Here is a 15638-nt window from a genome sequence, read left to right as displayed (position 1 = left end):
CATTTTAACAGTGGTAGCAGCAGCAGCCCTAGCCCTTTTCAGTCTGTATGACTTCAGCTGGCTTGCATGTGGAGCCTGTTTTCCATAGCGGTGGCAAACTTGGCTGTGAAAGCAGCCAGTGCCTCCAAAGCTGTAAAGGCAATGTTGAAAATAATGGTGTTTGCAAGGCAGCATTTTTATACCGACATATTTGTTATAGACATACTCCACACAAATAGCTGTTGCTATTTTAGTAAAATACCAGTAAACCATCATCCTTGTATTAGGAGGGTTTTGTTTCGCTGCCCAAGACTTAAGTTTTCATTCAGAAAACAGGCAATTTTTGACATTTTTCTTGAAGCAAGTTAGCTACTTCAGATGGAAAAATGAAGTCATGATGTAACTGGGAATAGGGACTGATGTTGTTTAACTGAAGGAAGCTCTGAACATCGCAAGGGTGTAAGGAATTTTTTCAGTGCCCTCTGTGCCTTGAGCCACCCTGTGTTGGTGGGGTCATCAGTGAAAACCACTGTAGTGCAGCAGTTAACAGCTCCTAGCATCTGTCCAGGGGCAGGTGTCTCCCCTGATTGTATCCTTCTGCACCACAGCATCATGCTGTCTGAAAGTTAATGGGTTTGAATGTATTTATTCTTAGTGGGAAGTGGTGTTGTCCCGTGTCAAAGGACGGGTTAAGGGACTTGTCTAGGTCAGACATGAAATGTGGGACTCGGTGGGGAATGTAAACGAGGGCCCAAGTCTCCAGGAAGTCACATACCCACCAAGTCCCCTTTGTTGTTACTCAAAGGGTCACACAGAATTATGTCACAGCGTGCTTAGAGCTGTGGGTCTAGATTCAATATTCTTATCTTCAGATTGTGGCAGGAGGCTTTGTTAAAGGCAGGAATTAATACAGAAATGACTCGAGTACTACAGCCTCGTGAGTTGGTAGCTTCTTCCCCCTCTGGAAGAGATGGCTTTTGTCTGAGACTGGCTGGTCAGGAGCTCTTCATCTCAGATGTCACCTCCCCTCTGCACTAATAAAGGCGACAATTATCCTCAATCCTTTGGGATAACTGCTCAGCCGACTGACTTGCTTCAGCAAAAAAGAACTTGGACTAAAAAATCTTGTGATTTCCCTCCTCCCAAATACAGCCAGAGATTAATAAAAATGAGGAAAAAGGAAAGAAGGGAGGAGTTGATCTTGCTCTGTCCCCCTGTGTCCTATTTTTCTCAGGCATGGTAGTCTCTGGCACCTGAGCTGGTAGCACAGAGCAGCACTGGTCTCCAGGCTCACAGGGCTTGTGCCACCTTTCCCCTGGCCCAGTCCTCCAGAAATGCTCTAACACGGGGGAAGTCTGCATCGACAAGCTAAGCTGTGCTCGGCTACTTTACATTAAGAAACTTTTTATTTTCTATGGGGGTAAACTTGAGGGGACAGGAGTATACATTTTTCAAATCAAAGATTGTTCTTACTTCTGGAAAATATAAAAATACTCAAAAAGGAACCCAAATGTCCTCTCTCATATGACATTTTGTGACCCCGTATGAGTAAGGCATACGCATGTAAGAAAAGCCCTTCAAGGTCAGACCTGTAGCCATATATCTTAGATCAATTCTGCTGTGAGAGGAAGAAGGACGTTCTTCAGTGTAATTTCTTTTCAAGTTAGGTCAGGCAATTGCAATGTTAGCTGCTGGCTGCCATCTTGATGTCCAAGGCCTTTTGTTGCTAGGAAACTCCGTGTGTTTCTGTAATATTGTTCAATTACATGGTTAAATTACCCACTTGTATCAAGTTTCAAGCACCATTGAAACATGTCTAGTCATCATGTCTGCACATATGAGAATATTTTAGGAAAATTGAAAAAACATATAGAGAAGTATGTACATATGCACTGATTTAAAATATCTCGCCAGGAAAATCCCATGGAGATTAAACATTTTATTTCCAAGGTCAGAAAAAGGGAGCGAATGACAGCAGCTTATAGCCACATTATTATGGCAAATTAAGATGTAAAATATATGTTAAAACCATTACACACTGAGTTAAGGATTTGAGACTACAGTGCTTTAAATCTTGAAAAATATGTGTAAGTTGTAGGAAATGGGCATGATGTCCACATGACTCAGATACTTCAGGGCTGATGCAAAGTCCATCAATGGCAGAAGGTAATGGCAGGTTTTTAACGGACTGTAATGTGACCAGGAATATGTTTTCTTTCTTTTAATTGTTTTGTCACTGTCAGACTGCCTTCAAGGAAGGCAACGAGCTTCTTACTAATGGTCACTATTATTTAGGAGTCATCAGCTGCAGTTTTATTTGATTCACCATGGTTTTTTCCTCTTCCTGAAGCAGAAAAGGCCCTGCAATGCTGTAGAGCAGGCTTTTAGACTTGTCACTCTGAAAGGGAAGGAAAAAAAAAAAAAATAGGTGGCACCACCTAATTATCTTCAACGTTCCTTTGGTATTTTGTACTCGGTAAGCAGGCTTTTTAAAGATTTTGGCTGGGCGTATCCTTGTCCATGGTTTGTTCATTCCTTATTTGATCCAAATTCCCAAGGGAACAGTGAGAGTTAGCGTTCAAAGAATGACTAATGACAGAGTAGGGGTAGCTGAAAACGATAAGAAAATGCTATTTTGGGGTTGAAATGAGAGCTGTGAAATACTTGTTATGATACTTCTGCTGTTTCCAGCAATCATTCTCCTACTTCAGCATTTTGCTCTGTCTGAGGATTGCTCTCGTACTGAGAAATCTCTGCCAGTTCGAGTTAACTTTCTTTCCTTCATTCTTTTTTATATACTGATACTGGGATGCTAGTAGAGTTCTTGCCATGAAAAGTGGTTAGCCATATAAAGACTCCTTAAATCAGTCACTCCCTTTTCTGTATCAAAAGAAGATATACTACTAAAACTGTATCCCTAAAAGTGTGCCCATGGACTAGAACACTTGACGTGTTTTAATATTAATGTGTAGGCAAGGCCTGAAAGTCCTTTGGAACACAGACATAATATGCTCTTATAAAACATGCCCTCGCTACTTTATATTGAAGAATAACGATTCTTTATACCTGCAGAGGTGCTGGCCTATGTTACTTTCTATCTTTCTTCTTGTGAATTTATCTCTTTAGAGACTTGCTATAACACTTTGTGTAAGTTTTAAAATTAAGTTATACAGTTCCCAGAGGCCATACTACCTGCTCCTGACAGATGCTTTTAGCTGAGTTTAGTCTGAGGCTATTCACTCACCTCAGCTTCTGCAGAACTTTCCTTCCCTGGGATCCTTTTACTATTTTTCCTCTTACTTTTTTGTGTTTGATCTGTTTGCATCAAACAGAACTTTTGTTTTTAATAATTCATTTGAATCTTACATTTATTTTGTAACCACATGGGTCCTGGGAGTATGGAATTTCAGTGCTGAACTTAGGTGAGAATTTTCTTGTTCGTGAAACGCAGGCCCACAGAACATTGTTTAAAGTAATGGGGTTTTTTGGTTTGCAGGTCCTTAAACATTTCCCCATGGCAGTACAGACTTCTGTATGACAAATTTAAGCCCCTAGCACTTGCTTTGCTTTCCTTAGTTACCTTTAGAATCAAATCTATATCCTTTAGAATCAGACCATGGATCCACAGTGGTTAAAATCTACTGGTTTACCTTTATTAAACGAGAGTCACTCTTCAGCCTCCGTTCACCCCGGAGTGCTGTGACTGCGAACACTTAGCTGTTCTGACAGCTGAAGCAGCACTGACTCTCACTGAACTGTGCAATAACTTGAGATATTTAATCCTAAACATAAATCTTATTTTTAAAACTGCAGAGAGGAAAACAGCTCCACGTACATGAAAGTAGAATGGCCTCTAAAGAGATTACATTTTAAATCTCTTTTGTGGCAAATAGAATTGGATCCAGTGTTCATGTGCTTGAGCTGTGTGCTGCTCGGTGTGCACTAGACACACCATAGGTGAGCTGAGCCTGATTGCTCCCAGCTAATAAACTCTGACTTTTAACTTGAGCTGTGAAGGGTCATCACATGGCCCTGATCACACACAACAGTGCTGCGCTTCCATACACCTTGCAATTACTGGGATGTGAAAATGAAGCATGAAATGAAATGTATATTCAGTTTTGGCATGCACAGCAGTTTATTTGACTCCTAAAAAGTCAGATTTTTCAGCTGATTTTTCTTCTTTCTGAAACAGTAAAAAAAAAATCTATTTTCAGGACGTTTATAATCAGAAAATGAAAGTTAATGAGAATTAACACATTCAGTGAGAAGTCATTCATTTCAGAAAAATGTCATTCTATGGGAGTTAAACAGAGGACAGGGTTTAATTTCTGAAACTAGAGGCACATAAGTTTTGTTTTCTTTTACTTACGTGTTTTGTTAAGCCTGTATTGTGCCAATGACTATCAGGGTGCTGATAAAATGGAACAAGAGGTGTGCTTGACTTAATTCCAAGTAGTCATTTTAAAAGCAGTAATATATTTTAGAGGATAATGATAATCTAACTAGTCACAATTTCATGACTCTGTGGGACTGGGAAGTTGTGGAAAAGTTTTCACTGGAGATTTTGTGGTTACTTTCTAGACTGGGAAGGGCCAGTACACGCTGATGTCCTGCTTCAGAGTTTGAGTTCTCATAGTGAAGGTTTAGCACAAACACAAGACAGATTGAACTAGATTAGTAGGGGTTGCCTTTCCCCCCTTTTAAAGGAAAATGGGTTATGGAGAAGTTGAATTTGTTGGTTCTCAACAGATAAATATTTATAGCAGATTTTCTCATGAGGATAGCTTATTAGCGGAACAAAATAGGACAAATGAAAGTTTTCCCCTCTTAGAGATGAAAACCAGTCTATCTGGGAACCTTCCCAGTTGATTCAAATTATTGCCTTTGGGACATGAGCTTTTTAATAGCCTGGAGATGGGAGCTAGCCAGCCAGGTCAGCAGCATGAAGGCTCATGCCCTAGTAAAGGGAAATTACTTCCTGTTATGACTTTTTCATCTGCATATTTCCCATTCTGCTACAGCAATCTAGTTAAGCCCAAAGCCTGGCTACATGTCTCACTTTATGCTGCCAAATTCATCTGAGGGAGGAGGGGTGAGAGGCAGGCAGAAGAAAGCATAAAATAGTAAGAGGTTTGCTGGCTGGTATTTACAATGATAGGCAAAAAGGAGAAAAGCCGCTGTGTGCATGCTGGGGAGCTCTGGAGTCCTACCCTTACTGGGGATTTGAAGTCAAGGCTGACCTCAGAAATGTATATTGTCAAAGTGTGTAGCCCAGCAGAGCCTGTGAAAGAGGAAAGCCACCAGTTGTTCTCTACTGCACAAACGTTACGTGCCAATCCAAGAGTGCTGTCTGGTCTCCTTTGCCTCAACCAGTTCATTTCCTGGCACTGTGAGTTAAAAGGCAGATTGCTATTTAAATCTTTACTTTTTACTCCAGATTATGAAAGGGATCAGCAGCTGAGCAATGACTTCCAGGGAGGTATATGCTAAAATATACTTCTCAGATTTCAAAACAGCAACAATGTTCTTTGCTGGAATTTTGATTTTTAAAAAAATAAATTATTTTTAAATAAACTCTGTTTAGAACGCCCATAATTCCACAATACCTTTCACTTGAATATTATATAAAAATCAGGTAAAGCTTAGAGAACTTAAGGACTGTTACGACCATTATGGAGGAATGAACTAATGAGTAACTGAAGAAAATAATTTCTGAGCATTTGATTGGAATAGATGGGCTTGTGAAGGTACGCTGGGGTGGGAGCATTAGGGCAAAGGACCCTTCCACAGCCCTGTTATGCACACAGACGACTATGCAAGAGCAGACTCAGTCCTCTGGCCATAGTCCAACAAGTTGGGTGTGTGGATGCTCCCTTTGCCTCTTATCTTAGCTGTGCCATAAATGGGGCTGTGCAGGTCTCTTACGTGCTGCAATAAAAGTCTGTTTCCAAAGTTGCTGAGTTTGACTTCAGTAGGAGCTGCAGATGACCACTGCCTGTAAGAATAGAAAATCAAAACTATATGTAACTCTGAAAGCAAAGCTTCCTGCCCTGGCCAGTTCAGCAGAAGTTTGCAGTGTTGATACAGGGCCAGGTTCTCAGCTGGTATAAATGAGCACGGCTTGACTTGAAGTCAATGGGATTGTGTTAGTTTTCACCAGCAATGGATCTGGCCAAACAAGCACCCCCGCCCCCTCTCTGCATGTGTATCTGGCACAAGGCAACTCTACTTTTAGTAAATCCCTGATCTAAATTACTCTTTTTATATGAAAGTTCCCAATTAAGATAAAAGACAAATGTTTGTAAAGTTTTTGCTTTAAAATTAATTGATTTACCTTGCTGTTCGCAGAAGGGCATTTGCTGACAATTTTTCTGGCTTCCCTTGTTAACTGCTCATATCTTTTAATTTTTAGCAGGACATTTATGAAATGTTCCATTTGTTGCTAGTTTTATATATATGCACCTATATAAAAAGCGTGTGTGTGCATATATATAATAGTGTGCATATGTATTTATTTTTTCAATTGCCAAAAATCAATTCACAGGGCAAACCCTAGGCCTTCTACAGAACTCTTGATGCCTTCATTTACTATTTTTAATATATGTTGCAGAGGTCTGAATTGTGACTTTGTTATGAGGTGAGTAATTCTCATACTTTCAGAGGGGTTCACAATACTGCAATCTGCTGAGTCGATTAAAAAAAAAACCAAAACCTTGGAATAAAGCTAGCTAATGATAGATTAATATGAATTGAGAAAGGAAATTGTCCTATCTTGTATGTAAAGAAAATGTTTCCCTAGGAGGATCTAGGAATGCTCCATAATCCGTATTACATGTGAAGAAGTGAGGAAATCTTAAAAGGAGCAGTTCTTTTAAGATTTCCTTTCAAGTCCTCCTCCTGTTAAGTCCTTAACACAATTCTAATAACTCTTGACCAGGCACGGCACACTGCAGAGTTCACATCATCAGAAAGCAAACCAACCATCCTGATCAGTCTATCGGTCTAATCAGGCGGTGATGGGTGTGAAGCATGTGAGGGTAGGATTTGTCTTGTGTAACTTAAGCTGTGCCTAGCTCAAGTTCAAGGATCCCTGTAATCAGTGGAGGAAGAGTGGTGTCTCCAGTAACCGATTCACTGTGTCCAGTGTTGTCACCCCAGTAGTGGTGGGGCAGGTCACCCTCTGGTGAGACCCGTTTCTCTTTCTGTTGGTTACAGAGTAGTCCTAGATAACAATCTCGGAGTAGATACCCGACTTTCAGAATGCTGAACTTCAGTGAAGTAAATCCTCTGCCAAGTGACTTAAATACACAAGTCTCAGGGACTTGTAATGCTATTTAAGAAACTTTGTTCATTAGGTACTACTTAAAGTATTCTATATCCAGCCTCGATATCAGGGGGTTTAGAAATACTGTATTGAAATGATTTTAGGTATTGTGATATGAATGTCAAATGAAAAGACATTACTTGTTAGGTATGTGACTTGAAAATTAGATTGATAATGTTTAAGTACAGAGATTACCTTTAGATACATGACGAAAGGAATGGAATGCCTCCTAACAATGAAAATAGAGAAATGAGCACCTTAATGGACACGTTAGACAGAAGTTTCTATCACTTACGTGGATGTATACTTTGTGGTTTCAGGTTAGTTTAATAGTGCTATAAGGCTTCTGTAGGAATATTCTTTAGCAGCTGTGTTGTTTCAAAACATTCATCTTAAGTGCAGTATCATACCTCACTGAGAAAAGTGTGAATGTCTGATCAGCTGTCTTGTAGCCAAAAAGCATTTATAAGGAATAAAAATGCATGTTCTGATAAAAGTTCATACCACTGAACTCCTTGGCTTAATGCAAGTTCTGTCCTAGGGTAAAAAAAAGTTCACTATAGAGAACAGCATCAAATGCCTATTATATTGTTCTTTGTTTCTTTGCCAACTGTGGATTTAAAATTGGAATAATTCAAAAAGCAGTGGGACATTATGACTCACTCAGTACCTCCTGGGCTTTTGACATTATCGTAAAGCCGCATACACTTGAGTGCAAGGTTTAGTTAGTGGATTTCAATAACACAGCTAGCAGACTTCATTGAAACCACAGAGTACCTGATTAACTGTAAACAATGATTTAGTTCTTCTGAACAGGCAGGGTATTATATATAACCTCCAGTTACAGGTGTGTTATGCTGAGTGACAACACAAGTGATATTTCTTTTTTTGAGGTTAAATTTATTCCTTCATTCAAAATCAGGGACATGTTCTAATAGTAACATCTAGTTTTATGACACTATTCTTTTCAATATTTGTGGAATTAGTGTAACTTTTTTTTAATTTGTTTTTCACACGTCGTCTTTGAGTTTCCTCTGAAAACTCCCAGTGGAAAGCTTGGGAAATGGGTATTACATAGAAAAGAGAGATTAAATAAGAGGAGTTTTGGCCACAAGATTGTCCAATACAATTAATCTAGAAAGTCTGCATCTTCATTTAAAAACTGCAGAAAGCAGAGTCCAACAGCACATCTTCCACTGAAGATCAACATTATTTATGTTGCCTGGTGTGTATAAGCTGAAAAGGGAAATATATTTTCCAATAAAATCTTCCAGGCTGGAAATACAGAACAGTTTGCCTGAATCCAAATGTATATCGCTTAGTCTCCACAGGAAAGTAAAGACGTATTAAGTCATATGTCAGCTGACTTGGATTATTGATGTTGAATTAAACATGTTGAACTCAGAGATTCAACAACTTAGAGCATTGTTTGTTAGAAAAGTACCCCCTTCTATCTATTTGGACTGACTTTTTATTATTTCTCTTGTTTATTATCTCTTTTTTTTTGAGTGGTTGCTGACCTGACTAATAGCTTTCATCTTTGTACTGCAAGCTATTTCCATATGTGCAGGTGCTGTGGAATTTATTGTCTTTACATTGAAAAATCAAGATCTAGTCAATATGTTTGTAGATATTTAAATGAAAATATTCTTAAGGTAAAATTAAGGTATAGGATTTAGGACTTTCTGATTTTAATGTAAGATACATTTAAGAGTCAGGAAATTCTGACTAAAGGATAAAAATAAGTATTTGAAAATCCCAAAATCTAAATTTCACCAAATTGGAAAAAACATAATTAAAATTGCAGAATCAGCTGTGAATTGTCTTTATATATCTGTACCTGGTAGAAGAAATCCAGTTAACTGTGTGGATGTAAATTATACTTAACCTAAAAGGCCCAAATGTCTATCCTTAAGTCCTACTGCCTTCATGAGAGAGACCTGGCTTTCCCTGTGTTTAAGATAACCAAGGGGCTACCTGTGGGTTCAGTCATTATGCAGAACCATGCAGTTGTAATCCATATATGGAAAAAAAAGGAAGAAATATGTCTTCTGTGGCACCTATTAATTAGAATAGCGTATTCCTGTGTAAGCATATAACCTGGCTTATCTCAGGTGCAGGGTCATTCTTAGGGTCAATCTGTGAGGAGTTGACTGACCGCCTGTTTTGCAATACGAGGTGTCTCAGATAGATATTCTCTCTATCTGGATGAATGCATAGACTAAGCTGTGATACACCAAGTCGGATGGTGGGATTATGCTGGTAGAGTTAAGAAGTCGTACTCCCAAATAGATGCAGTTATAATAGTATGAACGTGCTCAGGACAATGTAGCCATTGGATCCTATGGAGACTGTCGCTATCTCTATAGAGAGTCATAGAATGGTGTGGGTTGGAAGGGACCCCTAAAGGTCATCTAGTCCAACCCCCCTGCCATGGGCAGGGACACCTTCCACTAGATCGGGTTGCTCAAAGCCCCGTCCAACCTGACCTTGAACACTTCCAGCGATGGGGCTTCCACAGCTTCTCTGGGCAACCTGTTCCAGTGCCTCACCACCCTCATAGTGAAGAATTTCTTCCTTATATCTAATCTAAATCTACCCTCTTTCAGTTTAAAGCCATTGCCCCTTGTCCTAATATATAGTATATTAGCATGGGTGGTGATCTGGAGTCTGACTGGTACTATCAGGGCAGAAGCTGGCATTCATGTTGTGATTTGTGTCATAACTGCAGCATTTTCTGTGGCAAAGTTACAGCGCTGGAAAGTGCAGGTAATGTCTAAAATAAGGGCTAGAATAGAGATTTATCGAACACATTCAAATTTCCTGGCATTTAAAGATGGAGAAATCTAGTATTCAAGTCTTATAATTGCACTTTAAAAGCAGTATTATTTTTTAAAAAAAATATGTAGTTATAGAACTAAGAAATACCACTTGAAACAGTGTAACTGCCCTTTGACTGTGACCTTTGTATGTATTAGTAAGAGTCAGAATCTTTCTAGAGTTAGTGCATATCTGCAGCTAATCTTTTTGTTTTATACAATAAGCAAAAAATGAGGGCATCGGTGTACCTGATAAGATTCCTCCACATCAAGCTCTCAACAAAGAAATAAATGATCTAGTAAAAGACTTGGGATTTAGTCACTGCTTGTTATTTATTTATAAGTCTATTTTAATTAATGTTTTTATTCAGGTACACAAATCTCTTAGGAGTTGGAATTTTTAAGTTCTTACTCTGAGCTGATTTTAGTTTGGTGGCAGATCTTACTGCGCTGAAAATGATGTTGTTCAGAGAGAGTTCGTCAGTAGACACAAAGGGCAGCTTCAATTTTGATTTCTGTATGACTTTAACTATAGCCAGTGCTGGCTTCAAACAAAGCAGGTGAAAAGTCAGCAAAGTCTGGGGCAGCAGGCTCTTGGGAATGGCAAGGCATCTGCAGTAAAGGAGAGCTGCAGCTATGCTGGCTGCGTCTTCCCTGTCAGTGTCCCAGAGTGCCCAGCTTGCCGCTGCTGCCGCAACAGGAATCAGGTATGTTGCTCTGCTACAGCTAGTGGGAATGGGGAAGCTGTTCAGCAGTCTGTGCTACTGCTTTCTTAGCAGCAGGAGGAGGAGTGAGCTCAGCTTCCAGGATTAATTGGTTTTAGTCTTGTCCAGACAGGGGCAAAATTGAAATCTCCTTATGCTGCTGAGAAACCTTGAGTCAACGTTGATCCCACCAGATGAGTTAGGCCTGGTACATCTCCCGCTCCACACACGGACACAGTTACACCAGTGAGAAAGAGCTTGAACTGATGTGGACTGATCTTGCCTACTTTTGCTTGTGGTAAGGCACAGCAAACCTGTATCATTCTCTCTTTTTTTTCAGCCAGTTAGCTGGAAAAGCAAGCAAGCAAACAAACATTCCCCTACCACTCTACTCCCAAACTGACACCATAAATTTGTAAAGTAGACACTACACTATTGTCTTCATAATGCCACCTGAAGTTATTGCATGCCTCTTAAAAAGTATGTGCCTTTGTCAGGGAGAACCAGGGAGAAGCTGAATTGGAAGCTCATTCGTGAAAAAAATGTTGTAGCAACTGAACTTCACTGCAGAAACATCTTCTGCTCAGACGTCTCTCAGCCAGATTCTTTTTCTTTTTCTCCATGCTGCCTCAGTGGCTATTTCTGTTTCGGAGCATGTCATTATAGTAACAGCTTACATTTTGAGACCTCCACTTGACAATCTGCAGTAAGCCACGTTGACCTGACAATGCCTTTGCCAGCAAGTGCCCTTCCCCTTTTGAGAAAGCAGAAGGCATGTTGCTAAGGCTTCCTCACTGTTTATAGGATCAATCCACATTGCTACAATATATTTTTGCCTTTTTTATACTGCTTGGCACTGTGTTTCCCTCTGCTCTTACACTTTCCACTTTAACTACTGCGCAGCAGATACGAAGCCATGGCTGCATTGCGACCTCAACGTGCACATGGACAAAGATGCCATGTGCCCAGTAAAGGGGAGCAGGAGAGAAGGATGGTGTGTGCCTAGTCCCACTTCTCCATCAGTCAGCTTCAGATGGTATCGCCAGCATGTAGGAACAGGAAACCCACGCTTCCATCTGTCTTCCAGCACAGCCGCGTCCTTCTCCCGGTGCTCTCAATCAGCTGTAGCAGAAAGAGTGCAGCGCCAAGAGCTTGTCAAGAGGGAAGTGATTTCTGAGTGCTTTATTGAGAGACAAACTTGCACAATTAGGAGTAAATTCTCTGTTAGTTTAGATGGAGATTTGACCAATGTTTTTCTGCTTACAAGAGGCTGGGAAGTGGCCTATGAAGTTTGCTCATCTCTTAATTTCAGGAAGTCTTTTTCCTTGGTGAAGTCTGTCGGAAGGTCCTTTACTGTTCATGTAATAAGATGTGGTGCTAATGACTTGAATGATACATGTTCTAACAGTAGCGAAATGCGAGAAGCCAAAACTACCTTAACAAATACGGTTCATTTAACTAAAAGAGGGAGACTGAGCAGCAGGTGGAAGGGTTAAACAAAAGGAAAAAAGATTATAAAAGTTTGCGGCTTTGGCTTCACTACAAATGGCTCTCTTGCAGACTTTATAGCATTAGTGTTGCTTCTCATAAACCTTGAAACCATTCATCCATTTAGAAAGATTAAATTGGTTAGTCATCCAGAACATAAAATATACACATCCATTTTGTCTGTTACCCTAAACCATCTGAAGTACAATAAATGCAGTTGATGCCATTAAACCAAAGCATTGAGCATTAATGATGGCCTCAGTTGTGGTATTTACAGTTTGCCAGCTCTTGTGTTTCTGATAGTATATTCATCTGTTGTTGCTCAGGGACAGTAAGAGCAGAGTCTTTGAGTTGGAAAACACAACTATAATATATGATCTGAGGGGCTCAGAGAAAACATCCTGGTATTAAAGCAGGCAAAATCCTAGAAATGTTACCTTTTTTTGTTATTCTTAGAAGGTCAAAGTTAAGAGGCACAAATTTCACTTACGATATCTTAATATATTTATAATGGTCTCTTAAACAGTTTGCAAAGACAGGTTTGTTTGGTTTTCTAGTTACAGATGAAGCTATTGCTATTTAAAGTTCTGTTCTGTCACTTAAACAAGCTAGACAAAAATGGCCAGGCTCTTCTAAAGCAAGAATTTGTAGAGGCACTTGGTCAGGAAGCAGGTTCATGATTAAAAATATAATAAAAATTTAGATTTGATTTAGCAGCATTTTTTCTTGATTAATATCAGGATTTCAGAAGTAGTACTCTTTCCCAGGATTAAGGAAAGTTGCAATGGTTGCTTCAGAATACAAAGAAATTGAATTCCTGCTGCTTGGAAATATGTAAGACATTATCTCAAATGCAGGGATTTCCGGTGGCTGGAAAAAACATTTACATCTTTTTTAATTACTACATATAGTGCCTTTAATCAGAGCATCCAGCTTGACAACATTAAAACTGGGAAGCAAATCCTATCCGAGTTTCCAGTTCCATGCTGGAAATGCCAGCTCATTCCTATAGCAAACAGGAATCGATGTCACGTATCAGCTACCATTCAAAGCAAAGCAGATTGCCAGCTATTCTTAAGCATATGCTTGAGTACCAGCAACTTCTGTGGACCACAATGAGGTACTCAAAATGAAATATGCGCTCATGAACTTTACTCACTCAAGTCTATTCACAATGAGCACAAAAGCACTCCTCCCCCATCCCTCCCCGCGGTTGCAGCCTCAACCAGAGACTGCTCAGGAAGATGAGAGTACTTCCAGTGAGTCTAGCAGATTCTGCATCAGACACTGTACTTAGGTTTAGTTTGCTTTTTTTTCTGAAACATTTCTGGTGGCAAAAAAGTAACAAGCGTCCTCCCACAGCCTCAACATTTGTCTTTTGCTGCAAATACGAATCACAAAACTACCAGGAGCAAGAGAGGTGATCTGAAAGAGGCAGAACCTCATAAATTGTGTGGGAAAGGCTGTCTTTCCTTTGCTCTTACTGATGGCATGCCAAGTTTATGTTACAGTATTTACAGTCAGATTTGTTTGTTTTGATACCCCTTGTATGTTGTTAGGGAAAAGGCAAAAGAAAATCTCCAGGAAGTTTATAGTTTCTGATGAGACAGAGTTTAGGCTTTAATTTTCTTTCTAGTCCTATACATTTTACTAGAAGTGTAATATGTTAAGGGATATGAGATTGCAATTGGATGAGTTATTACTGAGCTGTCATTTATTTTCTCTGTATGAATTTGGTGCTTAAGAAGGACCTCAGACCAGCAGGCTAAGAAAGTGAAATTGTTAGTTCATTCTGAGAGCAGATACAGGATGGGCAGGAACAACACTAGTTTCTCCTTTTCTGCGTCTCATCTCTGACCTTGGCACATCACTCCAGGAGCAGGAAGAACGTGCAGTCTCTGCCTGTTTAGTTGAGGTCCAGACAGATGACAAGGAGAACAAAATTACCCATGATGGAGCGGTCCCCGTTGTGGCTGTACAGGCAGCAGGTTGTCTGCGCAAGGGCTAACATGCCTGCCAGCCCCAGCACGCAGCTCTGGAGGCAACATACTCTGCTATGAAGAGAAGCCTCAGGTCTCCCTCAGCAGACAGTCCTGCAGGCCAAACACCCCTGCATTACAAAAAGATACCACGACACCTGCAGTCCTCAATACTTGAACATTGACACCACTGAATATCTGGCTGTTAAATTTTGGGAGTTCCCATTAACAAACCAGATACCCAGGTGCTAATGGGTAAATTGTCAGCCACAGTGTGAGGGACCGGGTTTTGATCCTCAGCTACGGGGAAAATCCTGGTCTTAAATGAGAGGTGGTCTATTAAATCATGAGATGCTGGAGGGGGAATGACTATTGCCCATCTCTTCCAACACAAGAACTAGAGGCTATCAGGTCTACCAGGCACCTTCCAAGTAACTGGAAGAGACAACCAGTGGCAGCTGCTAATCACACAGGAAACTGCTGGAGGTGGAAAAAGTTGCTTAGGTGCCTTCTGTGACCTTATTTCCGTTCTTAGTCACCGCTTAGGCAGAAGAAGGTGTTTACTTGATTTACAGTGTCTTTAACTAGAGCATCCTACCCTGAGTCTGCAGAGCAGGTCATCAGTTGGTATGGAAAGTCCTTCCAGGAGGGCGGGTACCGTTCTTCTAAGCTTGTTGCACTGAAAGGGAAATAGAGGTGTTTGGGTTTAATGCCAAAGCCTCGATTGTTTGAACCAAACTTCTGAACGCATTGTAGGGTCTTGGGTTATGGTAGGAGTTGAGGAAATATAGGACTAATGGTATATTTTACGTGCCATGACAAATAGCACAGAATTGTCCTACCTCTCCCTAACCTTTGCTATGAAATACTGGGTAGACACAATGTCTTTTCTCTGTGTGGTGGGAACGTTCATTAGCAAGTGCCATGTTTGACTGTCTGCGGATGAAGCATGATGTTGGAAGCTGTTCCTTTAGAGCTGGGAAGGGATTTTCCTAAGGGCAGACTGTCTCGCTGACCCCCCTTCCATCCCTGCTAATGGAGCAGCCATCCCCTCCTCCCTGGCAATTCCCTTAGCAGGATAATATACCCAAGATGTATATGATAGCTGTATAGACATGGCCTCCCCTTTGCAAACGTTAACGTGATGTATACACCATCAAGCAGGGAAGACTATTTAGGGTCAGTAAGTCTCTTTAAGCAAAGTTAATAGCAGGAGATGCTGGCACAACTAGTCACTGTTTAGTTTACACCTGTCAGAAGCAGGCAGCCTCTCAACTCCTATGTTTGGGCGAGTGTATTCATCATATTTAGCTTTTATACACTATTCTTTTCAGCTTCCCTG

At 40.4% G+C, this 15638-nt stretch overlaps 1 protein-coding gene across 7 annotated transcripts in view; it reads left to right on the top strand.

The window, feature by feature from the left end:
* CERS3 (ceramide synthase 3) overlaps positions 1–15638 on the top strand; it is a 52781-nt gene that overhangs the window by 32801 nt on the left and 4342 nt on the right. The gene's annotated exons all lie outside the window — the stretch shown is intronic.

Source organism: Aptenodytes patagonicus, chromosome 10 (assembly GCF_965638725.1).
Source record: "Aptenodytes patagonicus chromosome 10, bAptPat1.pri.cur, whole genome shotgun sequence".
Classification (NCBI taxonomy): Eukaryota; Metazoa; Chordata; class Aves; order Sphenisciformes; family Spheniscidae; genus Aptenodytes; species Aptenodytes patagonicus.
This window is presented reverse-complemented; position numbering and strand designations above follow the sequence as displayed.